Source organism: Bos javanicus, chromosome 13 (assembly GCF_032452875.1).
Source record: "Bos javanicus breed banteng chromosome 13, ARS-OSU_banteng_1.0, whole genome shotgun sequence".
NCBI lineage: Eukaryota > Metazoa > Chordata > Mammalia > Artiodactyla > Bovidae > Bos > Bos javanicus.
This window is the reverse complement of record NC_083880.1, coordinates 50,065,148-50,087,309: the sequence shown is the minus strand read 5'-3', so window position 1 is coordinate 50,087,309 and position 22,162 is coordinate 50,065,148. Positions and strand designations below refer to the sequence as shown.

Here is a 22,162-nt window from a genome sequence, read left to right as displayed (position 1 = left end):
CGGACCAAAGAACTAGCCAAAAATGAACTGACCCCACAATACTCACAACAAAACCAGAGAAAGTCCTAGATATAATTTTACTATTTTTATGATCATTCTTTCTTTCTTTTTTTTTTTTAATTTTTTTTGTTTTGTTTTTTACGTTTTTTTTTCTAATTTTATTTTATTTTTAAACTTTACATAATTGTATTAGTTTTGCCAAATATCAAAATGAATCCGCCACAGGTATACATGTGTTCCCCATCCCGAACCCTCCTCCCTCCTCCCTCCTCATACCATCCCTCTGGGCCATTTTAAGTCTTCTATTATTCCTTTAATTTTCACTTTTATAACCCACTATTACTTTGCAAAAAAAAAAAAAAAGACACTACTTTTTAAAAAACAAACTTCATATATATATATATTTTATAATTTTTGTGACCTTTTTTTTCTTCTTCTTCTTTTCTTTAACATTGTATTTTTAAAATTCCAATCTCTACTCTAGATTTTTAATTTTAGCTTTTTGGTATTTGTTATCAATTTTGTACCTATATTTTCTTTTATAATTTTTGTGACTTTTTTTCTCTTCTTCTTTTATATAACATTGTATATTTGAAATTCCAAACTCTACTCTAGATTTTTAATTTATGCTTTTTGGTATTTGTTATCAATTTTGTACCTATATTTTCTTTAAAATTTTTGCGACTTTGTTTTTTTTCTCTCTCTCTCTCTCTCTTTCTTTTTCTTCTTCTTTTTTTTAACATTGTATTTTTGAAATTCCAAACTCTACTTTAGATGTTTAACTTTTGCTTTTTGGCATTTGTTATCACTTTTGTACCTATATTTTCTTTATAATTTTTGCGACTTTGTTTGTTTGTTTGTTTTCTTTCTCTTTCTTTTCCTTCTCTTTTCTGTAACATTGTATTTTTGAAATTCCAAACTCTACTCTAGATTTGTAACTTTTGCTTTTATGTATTTGTTACCAATTTTGTACCTTTAAAAACCCAATCATCAGTACCCATTTTTCACTAGGGAGCGAGATTACTGGCTTGACTGCTCTCTCTCCCTTTGGACTGTCCTTTTTCTCCACCTGGTCGCCTCTGTCTCATCCCTAACCCCTCTGTACTCTACCCAACTCTGTGAATTTCTGTGTGTTCCAGATGGTGGAAAACACTTAGGGAACTGATTACTGGCTGGATCTGTCTCCCTCCTTTTCATTTCCCCCTTTTATCCTCCTGGCCACCTCTGTCTCCTTCCTCCTTCTTCTCTTCTCTGTATAACTCTGTGAACATCTCTGAGCAGTCCAGTTGTGGAGTGCACATAAGGAAGTGATTACTGGCTAGCCCACTCTCTCCTCTATTGATTCCACCTCATCTCATTCGGGTCATCTCTAACTCCCTCCTCCCTCTTCTCTTCTCCATGTAACGCTGTGAACCTCTCTGGGTGACCCTCACGGTGGAGAAACTCTTCATCTTTAATGTAGATGTTTTATCAGTGGTGCTGTATAGAAGAAGTTTTGAAACTACTGTAAAAATAAGATTGATAACTGGAAGCAGGAGGCTTAAATCCAAACCCTGACTCCAGGGAACTCCTGACTCCAGAGATCATTAATTGACAGGAGCTCATCAAACGCCTCCATACATACACTGAAACCAAGCACCACACAAGAGCCAACAAGTTCCAGGGCAAGACATACCAAGCAAATTCTCCAGCAACAGAGGAACACAGCCCTGAGCTCCAAGATACAGGCTGCCCAAAATCACCCCCAAACCATAGACATCCCATAACTCGTTACTGGATACTTCATTGCACTCCAGAGAGAAGAAATCCAGCTCCACCCACCAGAACACGGACACAAGCTTCCCTAAACAAGAAACTTTGACAAGCCACCTGTACAAACCCACACACAGCGAGGAAATGCCACAATAAAGAGAACTCCACAAACTGCCAGAATACAGAAAGGACACCCCAAACTCAGCAATTTAAACAAGATGAAGAGACAGAGGAATATCCAGCAGATAAAGGAACAGGATAAATGCCCACCAAACCAAACAAAAGAGGAAGAGATAGGGAATCTATCTCATAAAGAATTACGAATAATGAGAGTGAAATTGATCCAAAATCTTGAAATCAAAATGGAATCACAGATAAATAGCCTGGAGACAAGGATTGAGAAGATGCAAGAAAGGTTTAACAAGGACCTAGAAGAAATAAAAGAGAGTCAATATATAATGAATAATGCAATAAATGAAATCAAAAACACTCTGGAGGCAACAAGTAGTGGAATAACAGAGGCAGAAGATAGGATTAGTGAATTAGAAGATAGAATGGTAGAAATAAACGAATCAGAGAGGAAAAAACAAAAATGAATTAAAAGAAATAAGGGCAATCTCAGAGACCTCCAGGACAATATTAAATGCTACAACATTCAAATCATAGGGGTCCCAGAAGAAGAAGACAAAAAGAAAGACCATGAGAAAATACTTGAGGAGATAATAGTTGAAAACTTCCATAAAATGGGGAAGGAAATAATCACTCAAGTCCAAAAACCCAGAGAGTCCCAAACAGGATAAACCCAAGGTGAAGCACCCCAAGACACATATTAATCAAATTAACAAAGATCAAACACAAAGAACAAATATTAAAAGCAGCATGGGAAAAACAACAAATAACACACAATGGAATTCCCATAAGGATAACAGCTGATCTTTCAATAGAAACTCTTCAAGCCAGGAGGGAATGGCAAGACATACTTAAAGTGATGAAAGAAAATAACCTACAGCCCAGATTATTGTACCCAGCAAGGATCTCATTCAAATATGAAGGAGAAATCAAAAGCTTTTCAGACAAGCAAAAGCTGAGAGAATTCAGCACCACCAAACCAGCTCTCCAACAAATACTAAAGGATATTCTCTAGACAGGAAACACAAAAAAGGGGGTATAAATTTGAACCCAAAACAATAAAGTAAATGGCAACGGGATCATACTTATCAGTAATTACCTTAAACGTAAATGGGTTGAATGCCCCAACCAAAAGACAAAGACTGGGTGAATGGATACAAAAACAAGACCCCTACATATGCTGTCTACAAGAGACCCACCTCAAAACAGGGGACACGTACAGACTGAAAGTGAAGGGCTGAAAAAAGATTTTCCATGCAAATAGGGACCAAAAGAAATCAGGAGTAGCAATACTTGTATCAGATAAAATAGACTTTAAAACAAAGGCTGTGAAAACAGACAAAGATGGTCACTACATAATGATCAAATGATCAATCCAAGAAGAAGGTATAACAATTATAAATATATATGCACCCAACACGGGAGCACCGCAATATGTAAGACAAATGCTAACAAGTATGAAAGGAGAAATTAACAATAACACAATAATAGTGGGAGACTTTAATACCCCACTCACACCTATGGATAGATCGATTAAACAGAAAATTAACAGGGAAACACAAACTTTAAATGATACAATAGATCAGTTAGACCTAATTGATATCTATAGGACATTTCATCCCAAAACAATGAATTTCACCTTTTTCTCAAGCGCACATGGAACCTTCTCCAGGATAGATCACATCCTGGGCCATAAATCTAGCCTTGGTAAATTCAAAAAAAATTGAAATCATTCCAAGCATCTTTTCTGACCACAATGCAGTAAGATTAGATCTCAATTACAGGAGAAAAGCTATTAAAAATTCCAACATATGGAGGCTGAACAACACGCTGCTGAATAACCAACAAATCACAGAAGAAATCAAAAAAGAAGTCAAAATTTGCATAGAAATGAATGAAAATGAAAACACAACAACCCGAAACCTGTGGGACACTATAAAAGCAGTCCTAAGGGGAAAGTTCATAGCAATACAGGCATACCTCAAGAAACAAGAAAAAAGTCAAATAAATAACCTAACCCTACACCTAAAGCAACTAGAAAAGGAAGAAATGAAGAACCTCAGGGTTAGTAAAAGGAAAGAAATCTTAAAAATTGGGGCAGAAATAAATGCAAAAGAAACAAAAGGGACCATAGCAAAAATCAACAAAGCCAAAAGCTAGTTCTTTGAAAGGATAAATAAAATTGACAAACCATTAGCCAGACTTATCAAGAAACAAAGGGAGAAAAATCAAATCAATACAATTAGAAATGAAAATGGAGAGATCACAACAGACAACACAGAAATACAAAGGATCATAGGAGACTACTATCAACAATTATATGCCAATAAAATGGACAACGTGGAAGAAATGGACAAATTCTTAGAAAAGTACAACTTTCCAAAACTCGACCAGGAAGAAATAGAAAATCTTAATAGACCCATCACAAGCACGGAAATTGAAACTGTAATAAAAAATCTTCCAGCAAACAAAAGCCCAGGTCCAGATGGCTTCACAGCTGAATTCTACCAAAAATTTAGAGAAGAGCTAACACCTATCCTGCTCAAACTCTTCCAGAAAATTGCAGAGGAAGGTGAACTTCCAAACTCATTCTATGAGGCCAACATCACCCTAATACCAAAACCTGACAAAGATCCCACAAAAAAAGAAAACTACAGGCCAATATCACTGATGAACATAGATGCAAAAATCCTTAACAAAATTCTAGCAATCCGAATCCAACACCACATTAAAAAAATCATACACCATGATCAAGTGGGTTTTAACCCAAGGATGCAAGGATTCTTCAATATCCGCAAATCAATCAATGTAATACACCACATTAACAAATTGAAAAATAAAATCCATATGATTATTTCAATAGATACAGAGAAAGCCTTTGACAAAATTCAACATCCATTTATGATAAGAACTCTCCAGAAAGCAGGAATAGAAGGAACATACCTCAACATAATAAAAGCTATATATGACAAACCCATAGCAAACATTATCCTCAGTGGTGAAAAACTGAAAGCATTTCCTCTAAAGTCAGGAACAAGACAAGGGTGCCCACTTTCACCATTACTATTCAACATAGTTTTGGAAGTTTTGGCCACAGCAATCAGAGCAGAAAAAGAAATAAAAGGAATCCAAATTGAAAAAGAAGAAGTAAAACTCTCACTGTTTGCAGATGACATGATCCTCTACATAGAAAACCCTAAAGACTCCACCAGAAAATTACTAGAACTAATTAATGATTATAGTAAAGTTGCAGGATATAAAATCAACAAACAGAAATCCCTTGCATTCCTATACACTAATAATGAGAAATTAAGACAGAGAGATTAAGGAAACAATTCCATTCACCATTGCAACGGAAAGAATAAAATACTTAGGAATATATCTACCTAAAGAAACTAAAGACCTATATATAGAAAACTATAAAACACTGGTGAAAGAAATCTAAGAGGACACTATTAGATGGAGAACTATACCATGTTCATGGATTGGAAGAATCAATATAGTGAAAATGAGTATACTACCCAAAGCAATTTATAGATTCAATGCAATCCCTATCAAGCTACCAACGATATTCTTCACAGAGCTAGAACAAATAATTCCACAATTTGTATGGAAATACAAAAAACCTCGAATAGCCAAAGCTATCATGAGAAAGAAGAATAGAACAGGAGGAATCAACCTACCTGACTTCAGCCTCTACTACAAAGCCACAGTCATCAAGACAGTATGGTACTGGCACAAAGACAGAAATATAGATCAATGGAACAAAATAGAAAGCCCAGAGATAAATCCACGCACCTATGGACACCTTATCTTTGACAAAGGAGGCAAGACAATCTCTTTAACAAGTGGTGCTGGGAAATCTGGTCAACCACTTGTAAAAGAATGAAACTAGAACACTTTCTAACACCATACACAAAAATAAACTCAAAATGGATTAAAGATCTAAATGTAAGACCAGAAACTATAAACCTCCTAGAGGAGAACATAGGCAAAACACTCTCCGACATACATCACAGCAGGATCCTCTATGACCCACCTCCCAGAATATTGGAAATAAAAGCAAAAATAAACAAATGGGACCTAATTAAACTTAAAAGCTTCTGCAAAACAAAGGAAACTATAAGCAAGGTGAAAAGACAGCCTTTCGAATGGGAGAAAATAATAGCAAATGAAGCAACTGACAAACAACTAATCTCAAAAATATACAAGCAACTCCTACAGCTCAAGTCCAGAAAAATAAATGACCCAATCAAAAAAATGGGCTAAAGAACTAAATAGACATTTCTCGTAAGAAGACATACAGATGGCTAACAAACACATGAAAAGATGCTCAACATCACTCATTATCAGAGAAATGCAAATCAAAACCACTATGAGGTACGATTTCACGCCAGTCAGAATGGCTGCGATACAAAAGTCTACAAGCAATAAATGCTGGAGAGGGTGTGGAGAAAAGGGAACCCTCTTACACTGAAAGGGAACCCTCTTACACTGTTGGTGGGAATGCAAACTAGTACAGCCACTATGGAGAACAGTGTGGAGATTCCTTAAAAAACTGGAAATAGAACTGCCTTATGATCCAGCAATCCCACTGCTGGGCATACATACTGAGGAAACCAGAAGGGAAAGAGACACATGTACCCCAATATTCATCACAACACTGTTTATAATAGCCAGGACATGGAAGCAACCTAGATGTCCATCAGCAGGTGAATGGATAAGAAAGCAGTGGTACATATACACAATGGAGTATTACTCAGCCATTAAAAAGAATACACTTGAATCAGTCCTAATGAGGTGGATGAAACTGGAGCCTATTATACAGAGTGAAGTAAGCCAGAAAGAAAAACACCAATACAGTATACTAACGCATATATATGGAATTTAGAAAGATGGTAACAATAACCCTGTATACAAGACAGCAAAAGAGACACTGATGTATAGAACAGTCTTTTGGACTCTGTGGGAGAGGGAGAGGGTGGGATGATTTGGGAGAATGGCATTGAAATATGTATAATATCATATATGGAACGAGTCGCCAGTCCAGGTTCGATGCTCGATACTGGATGCTTGGGGCTGGTGCACTGAGACGACCCAGAGGGATGGTATGGGGAGGGAGGAGGGAGGAGGGTTCAGGATGGGGAACACATGTATACCTGTGGTGGATTCTTTTTGATATTTGGCAAAAATACAATATTGTAAAGTTTAAAGGTAAAATAAAATTAAAAAAAAAATAAAAAATAAAAAGCAGAGGTTTTACTTTGTTGATAAAGGGCCTTATAGTCCAACCTATGGTTTTTCCAGTATTCATGTATGGATGTGAGAATTTGACCATAAAGAATGCTGAGTGCGGAAGAATTGATGCTTTCAAACTTCAGTATTAGAGAAGACTCTTGAGAGTCCCTTGGACAGCAAGGAGATCAAACCAGTCAATCCTAAAGGAAATCAGTCTTGAATATTCATTGGAAGGACTAATGCTGAAGCTTCAGTACTTTGGCCACGTTATGGGAAGAGCCAACTAACTGGAAAAGACCCTGATGCTGGAAAGGCAGAAGGTATGAGGAGAAGGGGACGATAGAGGATGAGATGGTTGGATGGAATCACTGATTCAATGGACATGAGTTTGAGTAAGCTCTGGGAGATGGTAAGAACAGGGATTCCTGGTATGCTGCAGTCCATGGGGTCACAGAGTTGGACACGACTGAGCAATTGAACAATGAACTCACTCCATTATTCTTGCCTGGATAATTCCATGGATAGAGGATCTGGCAGTCTACAGTCCATGGGGTTATGCAGAATGTGACATGACTGTGTGACTAACACTAGTACTATACAGTAGAGATGACAAAAGGATTCAAGGACTTAAATCTGATAGACACAGTACCTGAAGAACTATGGACAGAGGTGCATAACATTTTACAGGAAGAGGGACCAAAACCATCCCACCAAAAATAGAAGTGCAAGAAGACAAAGTGTTTGTCTGAGGAGTCTTTCCCAATAGCTGATGAATGAAGAGAAGTGAGAAGCAAGGGAGAAAGGGAAAGATATACCCAACTGAATGCAGAGTTCCACAGAATAGCAATAGAGATAAGAAGGGCTTCTTTAATAAATAATGCAAAGAAATAGAGGAAAACAACAGAATGAGTAAAGCTAGAGATCTTGTCAAGAAAATTGGAGAATTTAAGGGAACATTTCATGCAAGGGAGGAATGATAAAGAACAGAAATGGTAAGAACCTAACAGAGGCAGATGAGATTAAGAAGCATGCTTGTTTGCTAAGTCTCTTCAGTAGTGTCTGATTCTTTGTGATGCTATAAACTGTAGCTCACCAGGCTCCTCTTCTCGTGGAATTCTCTAGGCAAGAATATTGGAGTAGGTTGCCATGGCATCCTCTAGGGGGTCTTTCCAACCCAGGGGTTGAACCACTGTCTCTTACATCTCTTCCATTGGCAGTTGGTTTCTTTTCCCACTAGTGCTATCTGGGAAGCCCAAGATTAAGAAGAGGTGGTAAGTAGAACTATACAAAAAAGGTCTTAATGACCCAGATCACCATGATGCTGTGGCCACTCACCTAGAGCCAGATACTCTGGAGTGTGAAGCCTTAGGAAGCATTACTAAGAACAAAGCTAGCGGAGGTGATGAAATTCCACATGAGGTATTTCAAAGAGGTATTTCAAATCCTAAAAGATGATGCTGTTAAAATGTCACACTTAATATGTTAGCAAATTTGGAAAACTCAGTAGTGGCCACAAGACTGGAAAATGTCAGCTTTTAATTCCAGTCCCAAAGGACAATGCCAAAGAACGTTCCTTCCTAGGAAGCAGTGACAGACTTTATTTTCTTGGTCTCCAAAATCACTGTGGATAGTGACTGAAGTCTTGAACTTAGACACTTTCTCCTAGGAAAGAAAATTATGACAAACCTGCTTTTGTTCAGTCACCAAAACATGTCCAAGTTTTTATGACTCCATGGACTGAAGCACACCAGGCTTCCCTGTCTTCCACTATCTCTTGGAGTTTGCCAAAGTTCATGTCTATTGTATCAGTAAAGCCATACAGTCATCTCATTCAAAACTACACAGCTTATTATAAAGCAAAGACATCACTTTGCTGACAAAGGCCTGTATATTCAAAGCTGTGTTTTTTCCAGTCACAAATGACTATGACAGTTGGACCATAAAGAAGACTAAGTGCCAGAGAATTGATGCTTTTGCATTCTGGTGCTGGAGCATGCTCTTGAGATTCTCTTGGACTTTAAGAAGATCAAACCAATCAATCCTAAAGGAAATCAGTCCTGAATATTCATTGGAAGGACTGATGCTGAAGCTGAAGCTCCAATACTTTGGCCACCTACTGTGAAGAACCGACTCCTTGGAAAAGATCCTGATGCTGGGAAACATTGAAGGCAAGAGGAGAAGAAGAAGGCAGAAGATAAGATGGCTAGATAGCATCACTGACTCAGTGAACACAAATTTAAGAAAACTCCAGGAGATAGTGAAGGACAGGGACATCTTGTGTGCTATTGTCTCTGTGGTTGCTAAGAGTCGGACACCACTTAGCAAGTGAACAATAATGCTTAGGAATGAGATGGCAGGATCATATGACAACTCTATTTTGACTTTTCTGAGGAAGCTCCATGCTGTTCTCCCTAGTGGCTGCACACATATACATTCCCACCAACAGTGTAGGACGGTTCCCTTTTTTCCACACCCTCTCTAGTATTTATTTGTATACTCTTTAAACACAGCTATTCTGACCAGTGTGAAGTGGTACTTCATTATAGTTTTGATTTGTTTTCTCCAGTAATTAGCAATGTTAGGCATCTTTTCATGTACCTATTGGCCATCTGTATGTCTTCTTTGGGGAAATTCAGCTGTCTCCTCCTCATATATAGCATTTCTTTTAAGTATTATTTCCCACTCAGTTATCTTCTTCTCTGGACAATCATCTCAGTGTCAGCTGCTTCAGAGTTGGTAGGTTCCTTATTTTTCGAGCTGAATAATATTCCATTTTCTGACTGTGCCACAGTTTATTCATTCACCTACTGAAAGACATTTTGGTTTGTTTCAAATTTTGGCAATTATAAATAAAGCTACTATAACAATGTATATGCAATTTTTTGTGTGAACTCCTTTAGGTAAATACCAAGGAGCACAATTGATGGATCACATAGAAAGAGCAAGCTTAGTTTTGTAAGAAATTACCAAACTGTTTTCCAAAGTGGCTGTACCATTTTGATTGTCCATCAGAAATGAATGAACATTCTTGTTCATATCTTTTTTAAAATATAAATTTATTTATTTTAATTGGAGGCTAATTACTTTACAATATTGTAGTGGTTTTGCCATACAGTCACATGATCCACCAGGGGTGTACATGTGTTCCCCATCCTGAACCCCGCTCCCACCTCACTCCCCATCCCACACCTCTGGGTCATCCCAGTGCACCAGCCCCGAGCACCCTGTCTCATGCATCAAACCTGGGCTGGCGATCCTTTTCACATATGATAATATACATGTTTCAATGCCATTTGATGTTCTTGGTGTTCTGGATTTTAGCCATAGAAATAGGTGTGTAGTAGTATCTCATTGTTTTGTTTGTTTGTTTGTTTCTCCTGAAGGTGCTTGATGTGAAGTGTCTCTTCATATGCTTATTAACTATCTGCATATCTTCTTTGGTGAGAGGTCTGTTCTGATAAAGTGTCTTTTAAGGTCTTTGGTCCATTTTAAAATTAGGTTTTATTTTAGAAATATATTGGCCTTGCATGTTTTATTTGGGTATTAAAATATTGAATTATTAAACGTGGGCTATGAGCTACCTGTGTTTCTTTGAGCTTCTACCTCCTTAAAAGCAGGGTTCCACATATATAAAGCTAATACTTCAGGTACCAGTTTCATGTTCTTCTCAACAGACATTGTTAAATAATAATAACAAAAATTCTGGTGTTTTTTTTTTTTTTTAACAATATGTACTTAAATTCACCTTCTAAATTTTAAGATGAATTCATTTTTAATCATTTTGTTAGTATACTATTAATTCACCGTTTCCTGGGATTGCTTGTTTATAACCCTTGGGTCACTAGAGAAACAACTTTTGGCATACATTTTTTCATCTTTCACACATGACAACAAGAATTGTCATTCATTCTGAGTAGCAAATTAGTTCTAGTTAATCGTCCTCTCATGGTTATGGCCATATTTTAGGACCAAAATGATCTTACTTGGTACTGAATATAATTAATAGAATTTCAGTTTCTCTACCCAGACAGAAAAGGATGTTCACCTCATTAGGATCATCATCTGGACATAATATCAATCAGAAAACAAGAGAAGCAGAAGAATCATTTTTACTGTATAACCAAGGATATACCTTCTCTCAATACAGACTGACTTCACTAACAATTATTCAGGTAATCACTTTTCACCATCAGTTCAGTTCAGTTGCTCAGTCACATCTGACTCTTTGCGACCCCATAAATCACAGCACGCCAGGCCTCCCTGTCCATCACCAACTCCAGGAGTTCACTCAGACTCATGTCCATCGAGACAGTGAAGCCATCCAGCCATCTCATCCTCTGTTGTCCCCTTCTCATCCTGTCCCCAATCCCTCCCAGCATCAGGGTATTTTCCAATAAGTCAACTCTTCGCATGAGGTAGCCAAAGTATTGGAGTTTCAGCTTCAGCATCAGTCCTTCCAATGAACACCCAGGACTGATCTCCTTTAGAATGGACTGGTTGGATCTCCTTGCAGTTCAAGGGACTCTCAAGAGTCTTCTGCAACACCACAGTTCAAAAGCATCAATTCTTTGGCACTCATCTTTCTTCACAGTCCAACTGTCACATCCATACATGACTACTGGAAAAACCATAGCCTTGACTAGACAGACTTTTTTTGGCAAAGTAGCATCTCTGCTTTTCAATATGCTATCTAGATTGGTCATAACTTTCCTTCCAAGGAGTAAGCGTCTTTTAATTTCATGACTGCAATCACCATATACAGTGATTTTGCAGCCCCCCAAAATAAAGTCTGACACTGTTTCCCCATGTATTTCCCATGAAGTGATGGGACCAGATGCCATGATCTTCGTTTTCTGAATGTTGAGCTTTAAGCTAAACTTTTCACTCTCCTCTTTCATTTTCATAGAGGCTTTTTAGTTCCTCTTCACTTTCTGCCATAAGGGTGGTGTCATCTGCATATCTGAGGTTATTGATATTTCTCCTAGCAATCTTGATTCAATCTTGTGCTTCTTCCAGCCCAGTGTTTCTCATGATGTACTCTGCATATAAGTTAAATAAGCAGGGTGACAATATACAGCCTTGACGTATTCCTTTTCCTATTTGGAACCAGTCTGTCGTTCCATGTCCAGTTCTAACTGTCACAGAAATGCTCCAGCTTTGATGGACCATGCAGAAGCATGCTGGCTGCAACAGACCACACAGAAGCACGGCCAAAAGGAGCTACCCCATGTCCGAGGTCAGGGCGGCTACCGAGAGAAGCAATCCGACGTCCAAGGAGCGGCGGCTGCGTGGGCACAGAAGGGCCGAGAGGAGCTACTCCATGTTCAAGGTCAGGAGGGGTGGCCATGAGGAGATACCCCTCGTCCAAGGTAAAAGATATCCAAGTAAGACGGTAGGTGTTGCTAGAGGGCAGCAGAGGGCAGACACACTGAAACCATAATCACAGAAAACTAGCCAATCTGATCACATGGACCACAGCCTTGTCTAACTCAATGAAACTAAGCATGCCGTGTGGGGCCACCCAAGATGGATGGGTCATGGTGGAGAGGTCTGACAGAATGCGGTCCACTGGAGAAGGGAATGGCTAACCACTTCAGTATTCTTGCCTTGAGAACCCCATGAACAGTATGAAAAGGCAAAATGATAGGTTACTGAAAGGGGAACTTCCTGGGTCGGTAGGTGCCCAATATGCTACTGGAGATCAGTGGAGAAATAAGTCCATAACGAATGAAGGGATGGAGCCAAAGCAAAAACAATACACAGTTGTGGATGCAACTGGTGATAGAAGCAAGGTCCAATGCTTTAAAGAGCAAAATTCATAGGAACCTTGAATGTCAGGTCCATGAATCAAGGAGAATTGGAAGTGGTCAAACAGGAGATGGCAAGAGTGAACATTGGCATTCTAGGAATCAGTGAATTAAGATGGCCTGGAATGGGTGAATTTAACTCAGATGACCATTATATCTACTACTGTGGGCAGAAATCCCTTAGAAGAAATGGAGTAGCCATCATGGTCAGTAAAATAGTCCAAAATGCAGTACTTGGATGCAATCTAAAAAATGACAGAATGATATCTGTTCATTTCCAAGGCAAACCATTCAATATCATGGTAATCCAAGCCTATGCCCCAACCAGTAATGCTGAAGAAGCTGAATGGTTCTATGAAGACCTACAAGACCTTTTAGAACTAACACCCAAAAAAGATGTCCTTTTCATTATAGGGGACTGGAATGCAAAAGTAGGAAGTCAAGAAACACCTGGAGTAACAGGCAAATTTGGCCTTGGAGTATGGAATGAAGCAGGGAAAAGGCTAATAGAGTTTTGCCAAGAGAACACACTGGTCATAGCAAACACTCTCTTCCAACAACAGAAGAGAAAACTCTACACATGGACATCACCAGATAGTCAATACTGAAATCAGACTGATTACAATGTTTGCAGCCAAAGATGGAGAACTCTATACAGTCAGCAAAAACAAGACTGGGATCTGACTGTGGCTCAGATCATGAACTCCTTATTGCCATATTCAGACTTAAATTGAAGAAAGTGGGGGAAACCACTAGACCATTCAGGTATGACCTAAATCAAATCCTTTATGATTATACTGTGGAAGTGAGAAATAGATTTAAGGGATTAGATCTGATAGACAGAGTGCCTGATGAACTATAGACTGAGGTTCCTGACATTGTACAGGAGACAGGGATCAAGACCATCCCCATGGAAAAGAAATGCAAAAAGCAAAATGGCTGTCTGGGGAGGCCTTACAAATAGCTGTGAAAAGAAGGGAAGTGAAAAGCAAAGGAGAAAAGGAAAGATATAAGCATCTGAATGCAGAGTTTCAAAGAATAGCAAGGAGAGATAAGAAAGACTTCCTCAGTGATCAATGCACAGAAATAGAGGAAAACAACAGAATGGGGAAGACTAGAGATCTCTTCAAGAAAATTAAAGATACCAAGCGAACATTTAATGCAAAGATGGGTTCGATAAAGGACAGAAATAATATGGACCTAAAAGAAGCAGAAGATATTAAAAAGAGGTGACAAGAATACACAGAAGAACTGTACAAAAAAGATCTTCATGACCAAGATAATCACAATGGTATGATCACTCACTTAGAGCCAGACATCCTGGAATGTGAAGTCAAGTAGGCCTTTTCACCATAATGGCTCTTTAAAAATGATATGTTGATGTTACAATTTCAGGCAAAATTACTTTCACTTATTTGACACAATGAGTTTCCCAGTTGGCACAGTGGTAAAGAATCCACCTTCCGATGCAGGAGATGCAAGAGATGAGTGTTTGACTCTTAGGTCGGAAAGATCCCTTGGAGAAGGAAATGGCAACCCACTCCAATATTCTTGTCTGGAAAATTCCATGGACAGGGGAGCCTGATGGATTATATAGTCCATGGAGTCTCAAAGAGTCAGAAATGACTGAGCATGCATTCATGGTTTGACACAATAAATAGAGTATATCACATGGAATACATTAGATAAATATGCTGTATTTAGATCAACACCAAGAGTAGTGTTTTGCATACATACATTAACAACAACAACAACAACAAAAAAAAATGAAGAGGAATCATCCTCTACAACTTTTCAGAAGGTTGTGTGTGTGTCCTATTTCTATATGTTTTGAGCCCTTTGATGAAAGTTTTAGCACTTGATTAAATCAAGTTAAACCGAAAATCTTCTGTGCTTCAATTATATTTAAATATGTTTCAAATTGATCCTCTCAATTTGTGAGAAGAATATGAGATTTGGAAAGATTCAAATATAGTGAAAATAATGGTACAGAAAGAATGGGCCTTCCAAACGGTTGCTCCCCGGAACTCACTTGCAACTGTTAACATCCATGATCAAATCTTCATTTCATATTTTAACAAGTACAATAAATCTTTATTTCATTAAATTTTATGTATGTACTATTTGTGTACTTTCAAATTGTTGTTTATTACTTTTGTCATTCGTTTTTATTGGTCATTTGATATATTTTTATCTGTGATATACTTAAGCATATTTTTGGCTGGGATTTTATTGATCCTAAAAAATCACTGAAAAAGTACTGTTTCCATTTTCTTATTTGTACTTAATATCGGGGTCAGGAAGAGACAAAATTCAGTGAAAAGAGGATTGGTAAACTAAGCAGGAGAGAGAGATAGGAAAAATATATGTGAAATACCATCCCATTTCCTATAAATGGCTCCTACTTTCCTTAGGGTCTCAGTACCTCTCATTCTGCTGAATGCTAAAAAATTAAGTTTGAGTTGTGGAAAACCCAACTTTTAATGTTTGTGTGGTGCCTGCATTCTGGAAGTGTATTATTGATGCCCCTAGAAAGCACAACCACCTGACGTTAAATATAGCATAGAGGTGATGAAGATTAAATTTGTGCAGAAACTGATGATTTTGTCGATAGGTTCCTGAGTCTCAAACCCATGTTGTATGCCTAAAATTACATTTGTTGTAGGTGATATTACTACTAAGTTGTTCTGAGAGGTGTCACTTACTCCATATAATTGAAACAGAGTGTATTTCTACAAACATTAGCATGTCATAAATCATATGGGTTTTGGAAAACTACTGGCTTTCAACAGTTTTACTTAATGAAAATTAACACAATAAAATGTCTTCATTGCAGGAATCATGCTGCAATGGAATCCATTTAAAACAGATGGCTTTCATTTTTTTTTCCCTGAAAGACTAAAATATCTTGCCAAAATAAGATAGGCAAAAAGAAAAAAAAGTTTGATTATTTAACATCGCATGATTTGTAATGGATGGGGTATTAGAGAATAACAGTGATGAATACCAGAATTGATCTCATGTCACCAACTTAAGATTTTATTTTTGGTAGCATTTTACAGTGACATATGGTAAAGGTAGCTAAAGTGTTAGACCAGAAATGAGGGTTGTGGGAAAAAAATCCGATTTTGTTCCATAAAAATTGTGAATTGGAGCAGTCTTTTAAAATATTAGTTCAGCTGAGACTTTCTGATGAGTAGGAAGGTCTGAGTAATTTGCTTTGGAAAGTAGTCATTTGAAATTGCTGGCTGTTTGTTTGAGAGCTAATGAGAGTGGGTAATGTGTAGCATACTTTTAAAAGAATCACTTAAAGCTAAATGTTCCTTTTAAAATGACATCTTTGCTCAACCAAACTCCCAGCAGAGAATTACTACAATTGTGTACATTTATATTAGACAAGTTTAGGCTAAAAGCGTATTAAATGAGACATTTGCAAGATCTTCAGAAAATTAATTTATACTAAATTTGGCAAAATAACAAGAGAGGGGATATTCTCATAGATTTTTGGCATGCTCAAACATTAGGCATAACATTTGTGGAAATGTAATTAAGTGCATAAAATATACTTCATAATAGTGCAGTTGGCCATAAAAGGGAGAAAAGCCTCTATTATAAAAATGAAAACATCTAAGGCAAGAGTAGCTATCCAATGTGAGCATCTGGAGCTTTACTGTTGATTATTATTGATGGGATATTTTCTTTCTAACGTGGGGAAGGTAAGGAAGAATTTTAGAACCTAACAATGCATATATTCTTTAGCTTGTGACAATACATTTTTTTTGCTTTGAAATGTTTAATAAGTACTTAAATACAAGAATTATATGTGCAAGAAATAAGACTTCTCATTACCATTTCCTCTATGAATACTTTTGATATTTGTGATTTTTTCACTTTATATAAAATTACTTAAAATTTTATGCATTATATAATATAAGAACAATGGGAGAGTTTGACAAAGACTATTACTATAACAAGAATTTTTAAAATTAGCTGACCAAAAACTGGTCTATATTTAAATGCTATCCATATTATTTGATAGGCAGACACTAGATTAGAAACTATACCTTCTAGACTCAATTATCCATCTCCCTCAGCTACTTATCACAGTTGTCTTCTAGAATCCCAGATGGATTTAATGTGTGTAGAGGGAACAAACACTTTCCATTACTCCCAATTCCAAAATCTAACTCCAGTCTAAGAAGATGGAAGTCCAAATGGGGAAACCTTTATCAGTCTAGAGCAGCCGCCATGGATCCAGGGAAGAAGAAAACTGTGCCTACTTTAAAATCCAGAGCTCAACTTGCCTTAGAGAAAGAGTTTAATTGTACTTGGGTAAAGGATAGATCATCCATCTTTGAGATGGGATTATCACTGGAAACTATTAAGTAAGCTTATATTTACTGCAAACTTCTTATTTGGCTTAATTTTGAGTTCCTGTAGTTATGTGAATCAAATTCTTGGAATAGAGTGTTTGCCTGACAATTTTGATCCCAGTTTTGAAGATGTGTTACTTCCGTCATTGTTTGGGACAGTCTAGCATCACACTTGAAATTGAGGAGGGATAAAGCTTCAATGAGAGGTATCGTTGGAGGAATCTCTCTTAGCCTGTTCCCTAAATGTTCCCTAAATGTCTCTCTATCTTGTAGCTTACAGACTCAGCTTTAAGAACAAATGGGACTGTAAAAACTGTAATCCAACACTAAAAAACAGATTTATTGTCATGCTTATGGTCAAACTAAGGCCTTATTCTCTAATTTGAATTACCAGGTTGTTATCTTGCTATTGAGATGTTTTATACAATAGCCCTCATGGCTCAGATGGTAACGCGTCTGCCTGCAGTGCTGGAGACCTGGGTTCAGTCCCTGGGTCAGGAAGATCTGCTGGAGAAGGAAATGGCAACCCACTCCAGTACTCTTGCCTGGAAAATTCCATGGATGGAGGAGCCTGGTGGGCTACAGTCCATGGGGTCGCAAAGAGTCGGACATGACTAAGCGACTTTACTTTCACTTTCATATAATAGCCCACATGTATCATTTTGATATTGTAAACTGCATTACTTCAAAATTCAGTGATGTTAAAAACAAAATTCAACTAAGTAAATTTTAAAGATCTTATTGGCTTTGTTCATAAATTAGCATGCAATCTAGTAGACAGAAGGAGCTCTCAGGTGCTGTACAAAAATGAAAGACTTACAGATGGAAGGGAGTAGGAATAAGGAAGTTACACTAGACAGAAAAGCAAATTGGTTATGGTAAGGTCACTTTCCTTTAGATTGCATGGATATAACAGGCAGAGTAGATAACTCGTGCTGATTAAGCAATTCTTGATTGACTGACTTAAAATTCTATTTTTGGGTGAGTGGTGACTGTAAGTCTTGGTTTGATGACATGGAGTTTACAATAAACAACTCCATTTTGGGCCTGTTGTCTTATTTTTAACAGTGACTTAAGCATTTTTGGTGATTCCAGAGTGTTTGTGTCAGCCAACTGGCTCTTCTGGTATAGGCTGAGTCGTGTCTGAGGAAGGCTGCAGTATTGGTTGGTCTAGGCTGTCCTCCGCCAAGATGGCTCATGCCCCATGTTACCCCTTACCTTCCAACAAGTCATGTGGAAATGAAATTTTTATAGGCTTTTGCATCAGCAACCTAGCAATTTCTATTAAAATTAAATATGTGCAAACACTTAAAATGAGCAATGGCATTATTAGAATATTGTCATGTAGAAATAAGAGAAAGGCGAGGACACCAAGCTACGAAGAAAAATTAAGAACTTTCTGAAAGCAAAAAAGTTGAGTTTACCATTCACACTTTCAATAAAGAAACTACTAAAGGATATGCTCAGGAAAGAAGAAACTGGAAATAGAGGGGGAAAGGAGAGCAGAGGAAAGAATTGTGATAAAAGACATTTATTAAATGAATTTAAAATTGGCTATTAGAAAGCAGCATGAAGTAATGACATATTTGATGAGTATCAAAACAAGATGGAGCTAAAATACTAGAAGAACATGTTCTCAAACAATTTATTTTAAAGTATTCTTTAAAAAATGCTGCAGTGTGCCCCAACACAAAAAGACCTTAGATTTTATTTTTAAAGAAAGGCATGGTATTCAAGAAAGATGAGATGCAACCACAAAGCTGAAAGAAATTTTTGGTAATAAGAAGGGATCTTAGGGTGACAGCTTTATATATGTACAACATGTTCACAATACCATGTAAAACATAAGGGTGATAGGAGTTAAATAATTGTAAAATTTTGACAATATTGAGAAGACAAAGACTTATTATTTTGAAATTTAGAAAAAATTGTGTTAAGAATTAAGGTGAGTTAAGGGTGAATGATGTCAGTGAAAATGGCAAATTAAGGACCTCCCGAAAGTCCACCCTTCATAAAAGCAATGATACACTGGCAAAGTTGTCAAAATCTTTTTCATTTTTTTTTTTTTTAGAACTTTGGAAATTAACTAAAGACCTGTATCATCCAGAGAGCCTTTAAGAAAAACAACTGAATCTAGGTAAGAACAGAGAGTTCTGTGGTATTCTCACTTACCCCAGTTCCATTTCACACTCTTCAACTTAACAGTAACCTTGAAAATACAAGTTAACATTTCCAATATTGAAGGGAAAGAGCTGTTGTCCTTCAGTCGCTAAGTTGTGTCTGACTCTTTGCAACCGCATGGACTGTAGCATGCCAGGCTTCCCTGTCCTTGGCTATCTCCCAGAGTTTGCCCATACTCATGTCCATTAAGTCAGTGATGCCATCCAACCATTTCATCCTCTGCCACCCCCTTCTCCTTTTGCCTTCCATCTTTCCTAGCATCAGAATCTTTTCCAGTGAGTCAAATTATTGACTATAAGGTAGACAAATTATTGGAGCTTCAGCTTCAGCATCAGTCCCTGCAATGCATATTCAGTGTTGATTTCCTTTATGATTGACTGGTTTGATCTCCTTGTTGTCCAAGGGAACCTTCAAGGGTCTTTTTCAGTATCACAATTCGAAAGCATTAATTCTTTAGCAGTCGGCCTTCTTTATGGTCCAAATCTCACATCTGTACATGACCATTGGAAAAACCATAGCTCTGACTATACAGACCTTTGTTAAAGTGGTGTCTTTGCTTTTTAATATGCTGTCCAGGTTTGTCATAGATTTTCTTCCAAGGAGCAAGAGTCTTTTAATTTTGTGGCTACAGTCACCATCCACAATTATTTTAGAGCCCAATAAAATTTCTAAGGAATTATCATTATTTTGATCCATCTACTGGTCTCCTGAAATACTTCACTTGAAAAGATCATCTTTAACCTAAGTGTTCACCTCATGCTAAAAGCCTCTTTGGAAGACATTTATCAAAAATATTTATAAATAAATATTCCCAAGGCAATAGATAACATTTGGGGTAAACCATAGACTAATGAAAAGCTTAAAAGGGAAAACTGTGGAATGACATGTCCATAGGGTTTTGAAATGCTTTGACATACTTCTGGGAATCTAGAAAGCTATGCATATGTGTAAGGTCATGTATGAGCTTGTTACTGAATCCATGCACCATTTGCTCACTACATGACAGGCCAATAATCAGGAGATGAGGTGTTGAGGCAAGCAATAGAGATTTTATACAGAAAACAGTGGGTCCTAGAAGATGGCAGACTAGTGTCCTGGAGTACCATTGTATCAGGATCTCGATGCCAGTTTATTTTATAGACAGGGAGAAGAGGTGAGGAAATAAAGTAAAAAGGTCTTAAATCTTACAAAATATCTTCTGGGTTGGCCAGCATGGGGGAAGAGATGTGTTAATTTCTTCTATCCTGCAGCCATTTACTAGTGGGAAGCATCAGAATGTCTCCCTGTGAGCTGGACAAAGGCACTTTCAGATCAGATCAGATGAGATCAGTCGCTCAGTCGTGTCCGACTCTTTGCGACCCCATGAATAGCAGCATGCCAGGCCTCTGTGTCCATCACCAACTCCTGGAGTTCACTCAGACTCACGTCCATCGAGTTGGTGATGCCATCCAGCCATCTCATCCTCTGTCGTCCCCTTCTCCTCCTGCCCCCAATCCCTCCCAGCATCAGAGTCTTTTCCAATGAGTCAGCTCTTCACATGAGGTGGCCAAAGTACTGGAGTTTCAGCTTTAGCATCATTCCTTCAAAGGAAATCCCAAGGCTTTAGTTTAACATTAAAGCAGAGGGGCAGGGTTCCCAGAGGCAGGCCATTATGTATGCTTACATCTATAAACAGCATCCTGTTAGTGATTATAGTAACAAAAACAACAAAATGCAAAGGTTAAAGTAAAAGAAACAGATTCAACATGGAGTCAGATTCTGTTCTTCCCTGTTACATGCTCAGGTAAGACATTAAAGACACAAAGAAATGGAAAGATGTCCTAAGTTCATGTACTGAAAATCAATATTAGATGGCAAGACTCCCCAGATTGAGCTATCAATTCAATGCAATCTCTACAAAAGTATCTGTTTACTTTTTTTGCAGAAATGAAGAGCTGATACTGAAAATACTCTGGAAATACAAGGGACACAGAATAGTGTCTTGAAAAAGAACAAAGTTGGAAGACTCAGCCCTTTTCTATTTCAAAAGTTATTACACAGCTATAGTAATCAAGGGTATGTGGTATTGGTATTAGAATAGATATATAAATTAGTGGGATAAAACTAAGAGTCCAGAAATAAACCCATGCATCTACTGTCAGCTGACTTCGACAATAGTGCCAAGATTATACTCTGGGGAATTTATAGTCTTTTTAACAAACAGTGCTGAGACATGTGGTTATCCACATATGAAAATGAATTTGGAGCCCTACTCATACCATGTACAAAACAACTCAAAATAGATCAAAGACTTAAATGTAAGAGCTGATATCGTGAAACTTCTGAAAGAAAATAGAGATGTATATACTCATGACTTTAGTTAGACAAAGCTTTCTTTTAAGACCACCAAGCCACAAGCAACCTTCCTTAATCTGTTCAGGCTGTCATAGAAAAATGCTACAAATTGGGTAGCTTATAAACAATAGAAATTTATTTTTCACAGTTTGGATGCTGATAAGTCCAAGATCATGGCTCTGGCAGATTCAGTGTGGTGGCTGGTGAGGGCTTACTTTCTCATTCATATGTGGTGCCTTCTTGTTATGTCCTCACATGGTGAAAATGGCTAGGAACCTCTGTGGGGTCTCTTTTCCAAGGTTTGTACTGCTGTTCATGAGGGCTCCACTCTCATAACTAAAGTATTTT

At 37.6% G+C, this 22,162-nt stretch overlaps 1 long non-coding RNA gene across 1 annotated transcript; it reads left to right on the top strand.

Moving 5' to 3' along the window:
- The first annotated feature begins 8,268 nt into the window (after positions 1 to 8,268).
- LOC133258851 (uncharacterized) lies at positions 8,269 to 21,790 on the top strand. The gene is made up of 3 exons (XR_009740178.1): positions 8,269 to 8,390; positions 19,371 to 19,436; positions 21,405 to 21,790. It is a non-coding gene; the product is annotated as an uncharacterized LOC133258851 (long non-coding RNA).
- The last annotated feature ends 372 nt before the right edge of the window (positions 21,791 to 22,162 follow it).